We start from the raw sequence: 19,268 nt of genomic DNA, 5'->3' as shown, positions 1-19,268 counted from the left end.
TAAAGCTCAAACTTAGGGAGACATCCTAAAAATGGTCTCTGGTGTGGGCACCTGAGGTCTACTTTTCTTCCACTCAGATGGGAGCTTCTCTCTCAACAGTATTGCCAGGTTCACCACTAGCCTGCATACTGAAAAATAGGGACAAATTTGACCCACAGACAGTCAAGAAAAAGTGTCTCATTTTCTTCTGCCACCAGGCCTGGCCTCAATACAAAGTCTCTGATGGAGAATTCTGGCTGCCAGAGGGAAATATAAATTTTAATACCACTTTACAGCTTGATAGATTTTGCAAAAGGGAAGGAAAATGGTGTCAGGTGCCTTATGTTCAAACCTTCTTTACCCTAAGGGAAAACCCCAAATTATGCCACCAATATAAAGTAGACTCAGCCATAACCACTGCCATAAGGGAAGAAAAACCCTAAAGAATCACCTACTGAGGGAAAGGAATCATGGGGACCCCCCCAAGCTCCATTTTCTGCTAATGTCCATCAGCAGGCCTCCTCTCCTCCATACCCTGGCCTTTCTCCATTTGCCACGATGGGCAGATCAAATATACTACCTCTCCAGGAGATGACAGGAGGAGAATTTGGGCCAATTAAAATATACAACCCTTTCTCCCTCCAAGAACTAAGACAAATAAAAACAGATCTAGGGAAATTTTCATAGGATCCAGGTAAATATATTAAGGTATTTCCAAACCTATGCCAGGTGTTTGACCTCACCTGGAAAGATATTATACTGTTACTTAACCACACTTTAACCTCCAATGATAAGGAAACCACCCTAAAACAGCTGAACAATTTAGGGATGATCTACACCTTGCTCATGCCCCAGGAGCCCAAACAAGATCTAAACCCAACTCTCCATTGGGAGCACAAGCAGTTCCCAGAAATGATCCCGACTGGGATCCATCCAAATGATGAACAGGAGGCTTGGAAGATCAGACAGTTCCAAATGTTAGTCTGTGAGGCCCTTAGGAGAATCAAACAGAAGCCTATTAACTATTCCAAGGTCTCTGAAATTATACAAGGTCCCCAGGAAACTCCACTATTTTCATGGAGAAACTCAGGGAGGCAATGAGAAAACACACCACCATGGATCCTGAATCCACAGAGGGCCACTTACTTTTAAAGGGCAAATTTATCATTCAGTTGGCCCCAGACATTTGGAGGAAATTACAGAAATTGGTGTATAGCCCTGGTCAATCCTTAGATGATATCCTCCAACTTGCAACTTCCATTTTTTATGATTGAGATGAAGAGGAAAAGATGGAAAGAGAGTGTAAAGATAAGAAAAAGGCTGAAGTACTGGTCTTAGCCCTAAGAGGAGTTAGCTTCCCGGGTGAAAAAGGAGGAAAATGGAATGTACCTCAGGCCACAAAAGGGATTTGTTTCCATTGTGGAGAAGAGGGACATTTCAAAAGGGAATGTCCCCAAGCCAAACAGCCACCTCCAGAGCCCTGTCCTAAATGTCAAGGCAATCATTAGAAAAGTGACTGTACTCAGAGGTGTAGGTCCTCAAGGCCAGACTCTTCCACACAGGCCTGTCGGGGCCCAGGATTGATTCTAATGGCTCCCGTAACTCCTATCACCACATATGAGCCCTGGGTATGCTTCTCCATAGGGAGCCAAGAGGTCAACTTCCTCTTAGATACTGGCACCAGTTTTTTGGTGCTCGCCTCTTATCCTGGACCTCCTTCCTCTAATATTATAACAGTGCAAGGGGTGTCTGGATGGCCAATTACCAGAAAGTTTACTCCCCCACTGAGTTGTGGGTGGAATGGGCCGATGTTTTCTCATGCATTCCTGATAGTCCCAGAATGCCCTACCCCTTTATTGAGAAGGGACTTACTTTCAAATCTTCAGACTTCCATTACAATAAATTTGGGACCACAAGGACCATTATGTTTACCTCTATTAGAATGTGATATAAACCCTGAAGTATGGGCCACTGAAGGCAAGATTGTGTGGTCAAAAAGTGCAATTCCAATTAAAATAGTCTTAAAGGATCCCTCTGTCTTTCCACATCAGAGACAATACCCATTACACCCAGAAGCAAAAAAGGGCTTATTAAATATCATCCAGAACCTCAAACAGCAGAAACTTTTAGTACCTTGTAACAGCTCCTGTAATACACCAATTTTGGGAGTTCAAAAATCAAATGGGGAATGATGTTTAGTCCAAGACCTCAGAATAATTAATGAAGCAGTTGTTCCCCTCCACCCAGTAGTTCCTAATCCATATACTCTGTTATCTGAGATTCCAGCAACTGCTGCTTGGTTTACTGTGTTAGATTTAAAAGATGACTTCTTTTGCATACCTCTGGACTCTCAGTCTCAGTATCTGTTTGCCTTCGAGGATCAAGATAGTGGATCTCAAATAACCTAGACAGTACTGCCCCAAGGATTTAGAGATAGCCCTCACCTATTTGGACAAACTCTGGCTAAGGACTTAAAAATATTCAGAGATAAGACATCCGCAATTGTTCTCCAATATGTGGATGACATCCTGTTATGCACCTCCACCCAGGAGGAATGTCAAAAAGGTACTACAGAACTTTTAAACTTCTTAGCCAATCAGGGTTATAAAGTCACAAAAGAAAACTCAATTATGTCAACAACAGTTTCAATATTTAGAATTACAAGTGTCTCAAGGAGTCCACAAACTAGGACAGGAAAGAATAACTCCCATAGGACAATATCCTCTGCATCAGACCATAAGGCAACTCAGAGGTTTCCTAGGAATAACTGAATACTGCCGACTTTGGATTCCTGGGTATGGAGAATTAGCTAAGCCTCTTTACAGCCTTCTGAAAGAAACCACCCTAATATGGGAACCAGAACATATTAAAGCCTTTAAGACATTAAAAGGGGCCCTACTTCAAGTCCCTGCCCTTAGTTTACCTACTGAAGAAAAATTTAACCTGTTTGTCACTGAAAGAGGAGGAATAGCCCTAGGAGTAGTAACAAAAGAATGGACCTGTTCAACAGCCTGTAGCATATCTCAGCAAGAAACTTGACATGGTGTCTCAGGGATGGCCCCACTATTTGTGAGTAATTGCAACTGTAGCCCTACTCATCCCTGAGGTAATCAAAATCACCCTGGGAAAATACTTTATTGTCTACACTTCCCATGATCTCTCAGAAATTTTAAACATGAAAGGAGGACTATGGCTTTCAGATAGTCACCTTCTGAAATATCAGGCTTTACTTCTGGAAGGACCATAACTCAGATAAGGACTTACTCTACTTTAAATCCAGTTACTTTCCTCCCAGAAACATTAGAGGAAAGTCCTGAACATGACTGCCAACAGGTCCTGGCTATAAATTACTCAGTCCGAGAAGACCTTCAAAACCTTCCCCTGTCTAATCCAGACCTCACCATGTTCACTGATGGAAGTTCCTTTATGGAACAAGGAAAATGCAAAGCTGAATATGCTGTGGTGACTCTACATGACACCTTAGAGGCATAGTCTTTGCCCCCAGGCACAAGTGCACAACTTGCAGAATTGATAGCCCTAACAAGAGACCTCGAACTAGGGAGACAACAGAGACATTGAAGAAAGCATTTCTCTCCTTCACACAGAAGTAACACTCATGAGGAAAGCTGTCTTATAAAACTGGATGACTTTAGATATACTCACTGCAGCCTAAGGCGGTACTTGTGCCATTGTTAGAACTGAATGCTGTGTTTACATCCCTGACAACTCTGGCAATGTGACTGACATCCTTAAAGATTTACACTCTCAGATAGAGGCCATGTCCTCCCCAGACTTATCATAGGAACAAATTCTTAGCTCCTGATTCTTTGGTACTTACTGGTGGAAAACATTATTAGTCTCTGTCATCACCATCATATTCATTGGCATGTTCCTCTGCTGTGGTATTTACTGTTGCATTAATCTTATCCCGGTACTCATAACTTCTTGTTTCTCTTATAGACTGCCCATCTCTCAAATGACCCTCCAGCCTATTACTTCTCAACCAGACTTTTACTGTGGACCCCTCAGTCAACCCAATTTCTAAAAGGGAACTCCAAACTGCTTGCCTCATTCCACCCACTTCCAGCTCAAAGCAGCCAGAGTGGTCATCACCCCCTTTCCTTACAGCAGTAAGGAGTTTCATAAAACTAGAGGTGGGGAATGAAGTCGGAATTGGGGGCAGGCAGTTAGTGTAGAAATAGGGGATCGGGTCAAATTGAGGAAATGGAGACTATGAAAGCCATCTGCCTCTGTAAGTTGGAGACTGCCCTAGGAGAATGGAATGTTAAGGATTTCCAGCGCTCATTGATTACCAAATTTACCTGCCCTTGTCAGGGACTACAGGCAAGGAGATGCTAATTAATGCCCCCTGGGCCCTTACCTGCTTGAATCACTTTGGCCCTCCCCCTGCCCATCCACTTCTCACTTTATGCATCTCACATGAAAAACCAGGCCTAGTCATGTAGGCAGGAAGGAAAGAGATAAGGGGGAAAGAACAGGAGAATAAAACCTATAAAAAGGACAAGATTTGCTCATCCTGTGGATTCTGCCTTTGTTGTCACCTTCTTCCACCCTGAAGAAGTCTGCTTTTACTTTTCTTTAATAAAGCTTCTTATTTTCTACTCTATGCTTGTCTCAGTGTGCTTCTCTGGTGTTATACTTCAACACCTGAAGAAGCAGGACTCATCACTGGTAAACAGCAGTATCATAAAGATAAAATCTTGACATGAGAGAAAAAAAAAATGAAATTACATATTCAGGAAAACCATTTTGGATCTCATCTGATTTCTCAACCCAGAACCATGAAGCTAGGAAATCCTGGAACAATACATTTTAAGCTTTGAAAGAAAATAAATGCCAACCAAGAATTCATATCTAGAAAAATTAACCTTTGGATGGGCTGACAGATCTGGCTCCATGAGAATCTTATAGGCCAGACTCTAAGGGAAATGACTGAACAGACTCCATTTTGCTCTGAGAGTCCATGTTATGTAGGAAATAAGTTTCTCCCATGGGAACACCCTGCCTCTGTACCCATTATCAGTTACTTAGTGTGACATGTATAACAATACAGAATGATAATTCCTATGTAAAGAATAATTGCTCTCTTTTGATTCCTATTGCTCCTAAACAATGTACCATGTGAATGGTGATTGTGTGGATGTTAGTAACCATTCCTTAATTTGTACCTAGGTAAGGGTCATTTTGACCCACTTTCCCCTCTGTCGATGATCTCATGATGTTTATCTGTAATTTCGCATCATAGCAAGAGACACTCATGATTAATGTGATTTTTGGTATAAGAACCCCTACTACCCTATGGTCAGGGCTGTTCTCCCAATAGCCATTTTTGGGGCATTGTGTGAAATAGTCATTCTGCCAGCTTAATAAAGACTCTCAAATTTGGACTTCTCAGTGGTGATCTGTCTATTCTTAAGTTGTGCCCCAGAACACCTTCAGATTCAAATATGTAATAAAAAACATCCATGATGAACAAAAGTTTAAAAAAATTCAACTAAACCCTGCACCTAAAAGAAGAAAAAGGAGTTGAAATCTTCACCATGTCAGCCTAGGATCTGACTTCCTTAACAAGACTCCTAACTCAAAAGGAATAAAATCAAGAATCAATAAATGGGATGGATTCAAACTATAAAGATTCTTCTCAGTAAAGGAAACAATCGATAACATGAAGAGAGAGCCTGGAGAGTGGGAGAAAATCTTTACCACATGCACCTCTGTGGTGGGCAAGACCCGGGGTCCAGGGTTAAGCCACATGCATCTAAAGATGGTGACTGGCAGAGAGCCAAAGGGCGTGCTGAATGTGCCTTGAGAAAAACAGGAAGGTTTACCATTGGCTGTATGATAATTGGTTCAGTTGCCTAGCACGTGGACAGATATATCTTACATGTGTGCTTGACCTTTGATGGGATTGGATGGACATACCTGGTTACAATTGCTTATGCATGAGACTGCTCATATATTGAGGGTGTTATCTGAATAAAGAGGAAGCTGCTTCATAAACCTCTGAAGCGTACGTGTCGTTTGTCCCGCTGGTCAGCGGCAAGCGGCACACCTCAGATAGGGCATTTATCTCCAGGATATATAAAGAACTTACAAAACACCATAAAGCCAAAATAACCCAATCAATAAATGGGCTAAGGAACTGAACACATTGCACAGAAGAGGAAATACAATCGATCAACAAATATATGAAAAAATGTTCAACATCACAAGCAATTAGAGAAATGCAAATCAAAACTACTCTAAGACTTCATCTTACTCCAGTTGGAATGGCAATTATCAAGAATAGAAGTAACAATAAATGTTGGAGAGGATGTGGGGGAAAAAGGTACAATCATACATTGCTGGTGGGACTGCAAATTGGTGCGACCATTATGGAAAGCAGTATAGAGATTCCTCAGAAACCTTGGAATGGAACCACCATTTCACCCAGTTATCCCATTCCTCAGTTCACACCCCCCAAAAAATTAAAATCAGCATACTACCGTGACACAACCACAGCAATGTTTATAGCAGCTCAACTCACAATAGCTAATAAGGAACCAATGTAGGTGTCCTTCAGCAAATGAATGGATAAAGAAATTGTGGTAGATAAACATGATGGAATATTACTTAGCCTGAAAGAAAAAAGACATTATGCCATTTGCAGGTAAATGGATGGAGCTGAAGAATATCATGCTAAGCAAAATAAACTGATCCCAAAAAGCCAAAGGCCCAATGTTTTCTCTTATATGCAGATGTTAATGCACAATAAGTTGGGAGAGTAGGGAAGAATAGTTACTTTATATTAAGTAGAGGGAAGTAAAAAGAAGGGAGGATGCATGGAGGTAGGAAGAATAGTAGAATCAAGCAGACATTATTATCCTATGTGTATATATGACTACACAACCAGCATGAGTCTACATCATGTACAACCAGAAGAATGAGAAATTATACTCCATTTATGTATGATGTGTCAAAGTTCTTTCTACTGTCATGTATTACTAATTAGAACAATTTTTAAGAAGGGTTATTGGGAATATTATATTTCCACTGAGTTCAAATGAATGTTTCTTGGGATTAGAGATTGGAATGATACATTATTTGCTATTTTCTCTCTTGAAATTCTCTGCTATAGTAAAGTCACTCTACTATAGTAAAACCACTATAATTTTTTTCAAATTGAGTTATTTTTATCAAAGCAGTGAAATATATTAGTTTAAAAACGAAAAAATTTTCTAATATTTTGAATCTTAATGGCAATAGTAGCAGAACTTTTCATCCTCATTTCATAGGCTAAGATTAATTCTTAAGAAGGTAATTTCTGCAAAATATCACAATAGTTTCCTTCACTCAAATAGTAAAAATTGGGAAGAAATTGACCTCCAGTTTCTTTTAAATCTCAAATTATTTGAAATTTTAAAATTTCATTGGAAGTAAAGACATGTCATGTTAAAATACTTCTTTAAACTTTAAAATTCTTCCTCCAAAAGTTAAATCAATAACTAAAACATGTATAATTTATCAATCAGTATGTACATAGAATATAATAAAAATGTGAGGGGCTAGGGTTGTGGCTCAGTGGTAGAGCACTTGCCTCACATGCATGGGGCACTGGGTTCAATCCTCAGCACCACATAAATAGATAAAATAAAGATATCTACAATTAAAAATTTTAAAATAAAATAAATGTGAGAAAATGTTTATATGATACTAAATAATCTACATAATAATGAACACAAAATTTTTCTCTCAGTAAATTTGTTTAGACTATAGATATTTTCTCTCATTTTAAATTGTTATTTAAACTCACAAACTTCTAAAATTTGACATATTTTATACTTATTTTTTGGTAGTTCCTATGTATTATATTTACACTTCTATCAAAGACCACAAAACTATCTCATATAAAGGAACAAAAACTTAACAGTGAGGACTAGCTTTGTTTCTCTTCTGAGAATGCAAATCAATGTGATCTAATGAAACTGAAATTTACAAGTGACTTTGGGTCAAGAATAAAGTTATTGCAATTATCAGGATACAAGCAACAATAAATGTTGGCAAGGATGTGGCAAAAAATGTACACTCATACATTGCTGGTGGGAATGCAAATTTATACAACCATTATGGAAAGCGGTATGGAGAGCTCACAGAAAACTTGGAATGGAACCACTATTTGATCCAGTTGTCCCACTCCTCGGTTTACACCCAAAGGACTTAAAATCAACATACTGCAGTGACATAGCCACATTAAAGAGTATAGCAGTTCAATTCACAATAGCTAAACTATGGAACCAACTTAGATGCCCTTCAACACAATGGAATATTACTCAGCTTTAAAGAAGAATGAAATACTGGCATTTGCTGGTAATTGGATGGAGTTAGAGAATATCATGCTAAGTGAAATAAGCCAAACCCAAAAACCAAAGGTCAAATATTTTCTCTGATATAAGGAAGCTAATTCACAATAAGGGATAGGGGGAATAGGGAAGAATAGAGTTTAGGTTAGGTAGAGGGCAGTGAAGGGAGGGTAAGGGGTATGGGGGAAGGAATGATTATACAGTGAAACAGACATTATTACCTCATGTCCATGTATGACTGCATGACTGATGTGATCCTACAATATGTATAATCAGAAAAATGAGAGATTATACAGCATTTATGTATGATGTATCAAAATGTATAAATGCATTCTACTATCATGTGCAACTAATTCATTTATTTATTTGTTATTTATTTATTTTACAGACTGTATTTTCATTCATTGTACACAAATGGGATACAACTTTTCGTTTCTGTGCACAATGCATGTACATGTACATAGGGTAATGATGCCTGTCTCATTCCACCATCTTGCATCCCACCCCCTCCCCCCTCTTATTTCCCTCTACGTAATCTAAATCCAGTCTTCTTTTACCTCCACCTCCCCACCCCTATTATGTATCATCATCTACTTATCAGGGAAAACATTCATCCTTTGGTTTTTTGGGGATTGGCTTATCTCACTTAGCATAATATTCTCCAATTCCATCCATTTACCTGCAAATGCCATAATATTAGTCTTATTTATGGCCAAATAATATTTCATTGTGTATATATACCACAGTTTCTTTATCCATTCATCTGTTGAAGGGCATCTAGGTTGGTTCCACAATCTAGCTATTGTGAATTGAGCTGCTATAAACATTGATGTGGCTGCATTACTGTAGTATGCTAATTTTAAGTCCTTTGGGTATAAACCAAGGAGTGGGATAAATGAGTCAAAAGGAGAGTACATTCCAAGTTTTCTTAGGAATCTCCATGGTATTGGTACCAAAATAGACAAGCAGACCAATGGTACAGAATAGAAGACACAAGACAAACCCACAAAAAGACACTTACCTCTTACTAGACAAAGGAGCCAAAAACATACAATGGAGAAAAGAGAGCCTCTTCAACAAGTGGTGCTGGGGAAAACTGGAAATCCATATGCAGTAAAATGAAATTAAACCTCTATCTCTCACCATGCACAAAACTCAACTCAAAATAGATCAAGGACCTAGGAATTAAACCAGAGACCCTACACCAAATAAAAGACAAAGTAGGCCCAAATCTTCATCATGTTCTCTTAGGATCAAACTTCCTCAACAAGACTCCCAAAGCACAAGAAATAAAAGCAAGAATCAGTAAATAGGATGGATTTAAACTAAAAAGTTTTTCTCAGCAAAGGATACAATCAATAATGTGAAGAAAGCCTACAGAGTGGGAGAAAATCTTTTCCACACGCACTTCAAATAGAGCACTAATCTCCAAAATTTATAAAGAACTTAACAAAACTTTACACCAAAAATACAAAGAACCCAATCAACAAATAGGCAAAGGAACTGGACAGACACTTTACAGAAGAAGATATACAGGTGATTAATAAGTATATGAAAAAGTGTTCCACATCTCTAGTAATTAGAGAAATGCAAATTTAAATAAATCTAAGATTTCATCTTACTCCAAGTAGAATGGTATTATCAAGAACACAAGCAATAATAGATGTGTTGTGGATGTGGGGTAAAAGGTACACTTGTTCATTGCTGGTGGAGTTGCAAATTGTTGCAGCCACTCTGAAAAGCATGTACAACTAATTTGAACAAATAAAAAATTTTAAAAAAGAATACAGTCATGGGTTGTTGCAAAACACTTTGACATATCATAATATATAAATAGGTACCATAGGTACCTAGGGGAATCAAAATATATATCAGAATGTAGAGGGACGATTCAGTCTGATTATCAAAAACTTTTTTAAGAGAAAAATTTTATCTTTCTAGGTTATTTTTTATACATTTGCTAACATTGTTTAACCTTTTCTTATCTCCTACTATAAATTCATATTTGATCATGTGATTTCATAATATATTTTTTCTTCTGAAGAATTATAAAAGTTCAGACACTCAAGCATTTTAGACTGAGAGCCCAGAGTTTATTTGAACACAAGGCAATTAGGGTCTGACAATCTGAACTAAAGTGACTGCTGACCTGACTTGTGCCACATTTCTCATGTTCTTAGTGTTTCCACTCACCTTTTGATTATCAATAAAGGCCAAAGGCATTTATGATTGTAAAATCCTTAAATAATACCCCTTATTCTCTGAGGTTTTTTGAAGTAGCTGGACATAATCTTTCAGGTTGTTGCTGAAGTTTAAAAGGATGGGTCAGGGCTATAACATAATCCATGAATCTGTGCCACAAAAATGTGTGTCATGTGTAAGATAGTGGGCATCTACCAAGGACCTCTGGTGGGCATTAGAAACACCTGTGTTCTTTTCTAAACCTTTGAGACCTGGAACCCACTCCCTGACTCCACGGTGGAGTTTCCCGCAGGTATACCCTGGCAAACTTTGTTATTCTGATGTGTGCCTAGAAGAACTATGGTGTACTCTTGATTCTTGCCAGGTAGATCCACAATCTTTATTCTGAACAAATGGCCTTACCAATGGTGTATTTTACATGATCACTTTTTTTTTTTTTTTTAATTGCAGTACTAGGGATTGAATCTAGGAACTCACATCCTACAACTGGGCTCCAGCAACATTCATTTTTATATTATTTTAAGACAGGGTCTCACTAGGTTACCATGCAGGCTTTGAACTTGTAGTCCTCCTGCATCAACCACTGCACCCAGCTACAAGATAACTTTTTAAAGAATTCCTTCCTTTGTCCATCTGGTGAAGACAGGTCAGCATTAGGCACATATAAAATGTTGGGTTTTTTTCATAACTGAACCTAGGATTTTTGTTTTGTGTTTTGTTTTTGTTTTGGCAGGGAGGTTTGTTTGTTGTTTTGCTATATTGTTGTCTTGCTATGTTGCCCAGGCTGGTCTTGAACTTCTGGGCTTGAGTGATCCTCCTGCCTCAGTCTCGTAAGAGGAAGCCAGCTAAAATCAGGATTTTGTATTGACTGTAGATTTTCACAACTTACTTCTCTTTTATGGTAGAGCCAAGATGTCCCTTTTGACTTTTTTGGAGTTAATTTCATTGAAAGTTCTTCTGTTTTTAATTGAGCTGCTAATCTTCTGTTCTAAAGATAAAGAAATTAGTACATTCTTTTTTATTTTTTATAAAGGTCTTATCAAAGACATTCATCTTAACAACTCTGATAAAAAGAAAAAACAAATCTGATCTTAATTTCCTACTGATTTTTATCAGACTTTTAAGATTTAGTTTACAAAACAGGATCACAATTCCTTTCCTGAGTCACTAAATCCAAATTGTTTCAAACCCCTGCGAGAACAGTCTGAATTACCAGGCTGTATCATTTCTGACTTGGCTTCTAGAGTATTTCTCTATAAAGGAGCCAGAATAATGCTGACATTCTTATCTTCATTTTCAGAGCTTTTCAATATATTCTAGGACCAAATCTGGTACCAAGTAGTGAATAAACTGGCCTTGCTATGGTTTGGATATGACATGTCTCCCCAAATCACCTGTATTGATGCAGGAAAGTTTGAAGGTGTAATGATTGTATTGTGAAAACTGTAACTTAATCAGTCCATCCTAGTTTGAACAGACTGACTGGGTGGTAACTGTAGGCAGGTGGGATGTGGCTACAGGAGGTAGGTCACTGAGAGTGTGCTATGGAAGGGTGCATCTTCCCTAAGGCCTCCCCACTCCCTTTTTTTGCTCCCTTTTCCCCACACAAGCTGAGCAACTTTCCTCTGCTGGGCCCTTCCCCCATGATGTGGTGCCTCACACTGGATGCAGAGCAAAGAAATCAGTCATCCATGGACTAAGACCTCTGAAACTCTGAGCTCCAAATAAACATTTCCTCCTTTAAGTAGTTCTCGTTGGGTATTTTGGTCATGGCAGCGCAAAAGTGCCATGTCACTCTCATCTTTCTCAGCCAAGGTCATTAATTAAGGTCCCCAGATAAGACGTGATGGAGGACAAAGCAAAGACAAACAGACACACATAGAGAGAAAAAGTGGGCCAGGTGGGTAGCCAAGCCCTGGTGAGGCTTCACTGACTCCAGAGCTAGCTCAGCAAGTTTATTATATAGGTTTTATCACAAGGTTGTTTGTGGGAAAGTTTCAGCAAAGCAGGCAATCTGAAGGACACAGCACAGGCAAGACATTAGAGTCATCTTGTTTTGCTCAGAATTCAGTTTCTCTGGGAGAAGGTGCTGAACTCAAGACCACACTGATAGAGCTGCATGCCTTTCCATGTAGCCTCCCTGGCCAGCCAACTGGAGAATCTTGACCTGCACCTTTGCAGAGGCAGCTCCCAGCACAAATGCAGCCACGAGAATCAGCCAGGCCATGATTTATATCACCACTCTTCACACAAAAGCTGACTTAAACAGGCTTCTTCTGAGGTCTTTCTGAATGTTCCAGGATGAGGTGTTGTTGGCGATCCATTAGTTCACCAGGTAAGTATTGCTCTGGTGTTCCATGATACAACAGACTCAAACACGGATTTCTGAGCATCACTTCAAGATTTGGGTGATATCCTCACTGTTCCACGAATCAGGCACAACAAAGAATTCCAACAAATCTGCTCCACACATCAACTTCTCCTTTGGCACATCTTTCGTTTTGGCTCTAGCTAGTTCTTTTGACTAGAATCCTGTCATTATTCCTTCCACTTGCTCTTCCTCCAGGCCTTTCCATCACAGCTGAGTTCTGCCTGTGATCAGGATTTCCAGCCTCCAGCTTCTCTTTATGGTGTCTTAACAGTCTCTATGCACCACTTCTGAAGACTTTCCCATGTGTCTACTTCCACCCAGCTTGAATTCTTGGTGGCAGGTTCTGCCATGATAATTCGGTGGGGGGAAGGGATGAGTCCTTTCTTCTTGTATGCATTACAAAGAGAACAAATTGTGGCATTGATAACTCTGTATTTTCCTGTGCAGTTCAGATCATCCTTGACCAACTCAAACAAACTGAGGTTCGTGTTGGTAATAGGATTAAAGGAACTACAAGGAAGGAGAACTACTTCTGTCTTCTCTGTTTTGTTCATGGTAAAAATCTGGAGTTTTTGATCTGAATAGAAAACTCTGACACCTCGCTGTTGTGCTGCCTGACAGCAACGGGCCCCAGTCCATTGGTGACAATGGCCACGTGAATGCCAGAGAGGGAAAAACCATGGCTGGACCATCATTGTTTCCAGGAAGCACTTTGGTTATTATTTAAATCAGATCATTAGCATGAAAATAATTGATTTCATTTGGTGTTATAAATATTTTCTGTTCCATATACTCTTCATTCTGTGATGTTCAAGGAACATATTCTAACAATAGAAATCATTGAACAACCTTGAAATTAATAGCATTTCATAGATATTAAACATCTTTGCATATTGCCATTTTTTAATTTCTAAAAAAAAGAACCATTTTTTAGCTTATATTGAGTAATATCATAAATCATTGAACATTATATGAAATCATAAGAAAGCAATCTTATATAGGTATAGAAAAATCTGAGATTTATTCAATGAACAGCAATCAATGCCTTGCTATCAGAAGAAGAATGAGAGAAATAGTAGTCAATATCTTATTAGGAAGTCCATTAAAACCATATTTTATATCGTACATGTTTTATGCTTGTTAGGAAATTATAACAATTAAAAGAATAGGCTAATTCATAATACTGAAGCTAAATACATTAGCTTAGTCTCTACTTTTATTCTACCAAAAAGGAATATTGCAAGTTATTATTAAACATATTAACTAGTTATTTATTAAAACTATGCAGAGTGCCATAGGTAATGTTGCATTTGATTTTTTAATGTATACCTCCCATAAAGGGAAATATATGAATACTAACTGTGAAATATGCTCTTATATCAAAAATTTTTAAATTTAAAGAAGTGAAGTATTTTTCCCAGTAATTTTCTTTTTTTTTTTTAGCACACTACCATAAAGCTACATTCCCAGCCCTTTCCTAGTAATTTTAGATAAAAATAGGAAAAATCTAAAGTTAGGGACTTCCAAATTATAGAATTTTAATTCAAGACAATTTATGTTTACTACAATGCAATAATAACTATAATTATCACAATGAACTCTCAGTTCACAAATGTTAATAAATGTTTTAGCTACACTATGGAATGTGCACAGAACTCCAAGTAAAAGGTCTTAACATTTAAAATAATCATAACATGTAATATCTATGTATCCTTGAGTAAATCATATAATCTTATGAGAGTCTTCCAATACTTTTTTAAGTTTACACATTGAAAATGCAACATGAAATTTAAATAAATCATTTTGAATTGGAAAGTTTAAATCTTGTCTTGATGAATAAGTCATACTGTATAGTAGTAGCCTGCTAAGGATATTCAGGGTTAGTGGAGATGCAACAATTCTACAGCATTGCAATTTCTAGCCTAAATTTACGTTATGATCATAATCTAGCTATATTGGTTCCTATGACAAATAGTCTTCCCTCTTCAAAATGCATAATCAAAGCTATTTTTTAAATGAAAAGGTAGTAGAGAAGAAAAACTAGTTGAAAATGTCAAGAATATGTATAGTATAAACCCCTAAAGAGTAAGAATTTGAATGTATTTTTATCAGAATCCAAGCCTCTGAGGATTGATATTCCTTGTAGCTCCTTCTCTGGAGGAAACTGAACCAGGAATAAAATATACATAGTGTTTCCAAAATTCAGATAACTAAGTATTACCAAATTTTATAAATTCTATTATTCTTTCAGGAAAATTAAAATATACTAGATGTTCTTGGAAGAATCCTCTAACACCTGTTAATAATATGGAGTTCAAGTGTATCTATGTGGCAGAACAACTAGAGTTGATGTAAATTTTTTAGAATACTTTGAAAAAGCAATATATTGAACAGAAAACAACTAAATATACAGGTTTTTTTTAGAATGACATGTGAAAATAGGTGAATCGGGAGGCAAAACTTTAAAGAGAATGTTGGGGTAAGTAAATTTAAAAATAATATTATCTATTTGTTCCATTTTTATTTGTTTATTTTACCAAAAAAATAGAAAAGACTGGTATCAATTGATTTTATAACTAGTTGTAGACAACTTCTTTGCTCCCTGGGAGCAGAGCTAGAAAATCACATCTGTATGAGGCTGATACTTGCCTTCCATATGGGTTTTTTTACAAGGTTTTCTGAAGCTATTGTCTTGAAAGAAAAAATATACTTCATTTGATCAGCAGGACATCTGGTATATGCTTATCAATGGAATCATTCTGTCTGAGACACACTGAATCTGAATGTTAGAATCGCTGCCTACAATGTTCTTTAAATGAGTTGATTAACTTGAAGGAATGAGAACTTATTAAGGAGACAGGTTTTGAGATGAGCACTGGGAACAGGGAGTGGAAAAGGCAGAAAAATACTGCAGTCAGCTTGATATGTGGTCCCCAGCATGCTACTGGGATCTTGAAAGTCTGTTACCCAAAAGGCCATGTTTGATCTCTATGTGATAAACATACCAGCTTGAAGGTTACTGAGCATTTTCCCCATTTCAGTGTAGAAAACAGCACCACACTGATACTATGGGAACTCCTCAACTGTGTCATTGCAATGCCCAAAGGTATAGTTGAAAAACTCCAGGACTGGCTGAGTGGCTTTGTGGAAGAAATGAGTGACCTACCAGACAAGACAATATCTAGCAGGGACATGTCTGCCATATCTGTGAGACCTAGAGAGGAGTAGATGGGACCTCCTAGAGGTCTGAGATCCAACATGAGCTTATAGAAGCACTAAACTCACTGGAATTTAAATAATGAAGTAAATAAAATAAACACCAAGTTTCCTTAAGAACACCATGTAACCCAAAAGTTTATTTAATGGAGATCCTGTTGCACTGACATTGCTCATGTTACCAAATTTGACATATGAATGAACAGAAGAATATAGAATGGGAAGTATAACAACAAATATGGTTATTCATGAAAACTTTTTTCTTGTTTAAATTAAAAGATCCATTAAGGCAAGAACCATATAATAAGTTACCTAAGAATCTCTACTGAAGACATTATTTTACAAGGTAAATTATATTATTGGTAATCATTTCTTTAAGGATGCCCATGGTGTAAACATTTTAATGTGTTTGAATTCCTTGTACTTAAATCAATACACTTTTCTCCTTGCCCATTATTTTTTTGGATACACAATAAATTGGACTTCCAATCTTACAACTACTAAGGTTAGGTAATGTTTTTTATTTATTTACCATGATTGACATATAAAAATTGTACATATTTATGCAGAAATGTAATGTTTTAATATATGAATACATTGTATAATATTCCAAACAGGGTGTTCATATTCTTTTCTTCGAATATTCATTATTTCTTTGTGCTGAAACATCCAAAATTCTTTCTTCTAGCACTTTTGAGACATAGAATATATAATTTTATCTATAATCACCCAGTGGAGTAAAACACCAAAACTTCTTGTTCCTATCTAACTGTAACTCATTGATCAATCTTTCTTCATCCCTCTTTCCTCTACTCTTCTGAGTCTCTAATTATTACTATTCTACTCCTGACTTTGGTGATATCAACTCTTTTAGATTCACATGAGTGACATCCCATGATTTTTCTCTGTGCTTCCCTTATTTCAATTAGCATAATGACCTACAGTTCAAATTATATTGTCACAAATAGCAAAATTTCATCATTTTTATGGATTAATAGTATTCCAGTGTGTATATGTACCACATTTCTTTATCCACTCATCAGTTGATGGACCCTTCGGTTGCTTCCATTTTCTATATAGAAAACCATGTGGCAATAAACATCAGAGTTCATACATCTCTTCAACACACTGAGTTCATTTACTTTGAATATACATTTGGGTAATAAGATTGCTGCATCACATAATGATTCTATTTTTAATTTCTTGAGAAACATCCATACTGTTTTCCAAAATGTCTATTCTAATTTACATTTCCGCCAGTGTGCAAGGGACAATTTCCTCCACGGCCTCTCAAGCACTTGTTATAATTTGTTTTTTTTTTATATCATTGCATCCCAACTATGGTGAGGTGTTGTCTCACCCTGGTTCCAATGCACATTTCCCTGATGATCAGTAATGTTAAGCATTTCTTCAAGTATTTGTTAACCATTAATCTCTCTTCTTTTGAGGAATTCCTATTTCTGTATAATGCCCATTTTAAATCTTCTATATTTTTGTTCTTGAGTTGTTTGACTTCATTATATATTCTGGATATTAACTCCCTCTCTCATGTACAGTTTGCACATAACTTACTAGTTTGATGCAATCTCAATCTATTTGTCTACTTTTTCTCTTATTTGCTGTATTTTGGGGTCTTATAAATAATCCTTTCAATTTCAATGTGCTGAAGAATTTCTCCTATAGTTTCTTCTGATAGTTTCACAATTTCAAGTTTTATGTTTAAGTCTTTAGCCTATTTTGAGTTGATTCTTTTTTTATTGGAGGATATAGAAGACATAGCCCCTATATAGGGGATAGGGATTGTTGTGGTTTGGATGTGAAGTGGCTCCCAAAAAGCTCATGTTAGACAATACAGAAATGTTCAGAATCAAAATGACTAGATTATAAGAGCTGTAACCTCACATAGTAGATTAACCTATTTGATGGATTGATAATTTTAATAGACTTACTGGGTGATAACTATAGGAGGTAGGGTATGGCTGGAGGAAGTAGGTCACTGGGGGTTGGGGGTTATACATCTTGTTTCTGTCTCCTCATGCTCTATCTGCTTCCTGGCCACCTTTAGCTGAGTAGCTTTCCTCCACCTGGCCTTTCTGCCATGATGTTCTGTCTCATCTTGAATCTGGAACAATGTAGTCAACCATTCATGGATAGAATCTGAAACCATGAAACAGAACAAAACTTTTCTAAGTTGTTCTTATCAGATCTTTTGATCAGAACAATGAAAAGCTGACTAATGCAGGGGTCTAATTTCGTTCTTCTACTTGTGGATATCCAATTTTCCTAGCAATGTTTACTGAAAAGACTTTTCTTTCTCTAGTGAGTTTTCTTAGCAGCTTTGTTGAAGATCAGTTGGCTATAGATGTGTAGTTTACTTTTAGACTTTCTGTTCTGTTCCATTGATGTATGTATTTTTATGCCAATACCATGCTGTTTTGATTACCTTGGAGTAATCAAAAGTTTGGAAGTCTATTTTGAAGTCAGGTAGTATGTTTCTTCCTGCTTTGTTTTTTTGATCAAGGTTTTTTTGACTGTTCAGGGAATTTTGTGTTTCCATATGAACGTTAGGAATTTTTTTTTATTTCTATGAAAAATGTCATTAGTATTTTGAAATGGATTCCATTAAATTTGTAGATCACTTTGGATTGTATGAACATTTTAATAATAGTGATTCTTCCAACCCATAAAAACTAGATGTTTTTCCATTTCTTTGGTATGTGCCCCCTTCAATTTCTTTCATTAATGTTTATAAAAGTTTTTATAATCTACTGTACCACTTTGCACTATTTAAAAAAAAAATCATCCCCCCCAAAATTTAAATTAGCTAACAAAAATTAACTTGAATTAATAGACATCTTGATGCATAAATAATCTTGCTAGGGTAGTAGACTGATTTATACCTTAATGTGAATTACTCCAATTGCCTCCTCGGTTGCCTAAAACTGATGCATTTATCTCATTTTGGAAGGAAACTGGTTTTGTGGGAATATTATTTTGTACTAGGGAACAAGGTAGGCATGGGAATAATTGTGTGAGGCTTTGGATGACTTTTAGGGTCAGGGGAAAAAGATCAGGATAGAAGATGTGATGAGGGACAGAGCAAAGAACAAGGAAATATTTTATTCATTGGTTGTTTTTCA

At 37.0% G+C, this 19,268-nt stretch overlaps 1 pseudogene across 1 annotated transcript; it reads right to left on the bottom strand.

Annotated features, from left to right (window-relative positions):
• Positions 1 to 12,933: 12,933 nt before the first annotated feature.
• On the bottom strand, positions 12,934 to 13,508 carry LOC306669237 (nicotinamide/nicotinic acid mononucleotide adenylyltransferase 1-like; annotated as a pseudogene). The gene has a single exon. The product of its transcript is annotated as a nicotinamide/nicotinic acid mononucleotide adenylyltransferase 1-like (transcript).
• Positions 13,509 to 19,268: the final 5,760 nt, after the last annotated feature.

The sequence above is a fragment of the Sciurus vulgaris genome, assembly GCF_902686455.1.
Source record: "Sciurus vulgaris genome assembly, chromosome: 9".
In the NCBI taxonomy this organism is placed as follows: domain Eukaryota; kingdom Metazoa; phylum Chordata; class Mammalia; order Rodentia; family Sciuridae; genus Sciurus; species Sciurus vulgaris.
The sequence above is the reverse complement of the archived record's forward strand: the minus strand, read 5'-3'. Positions and strand labels throughout refer to the sequence as shown.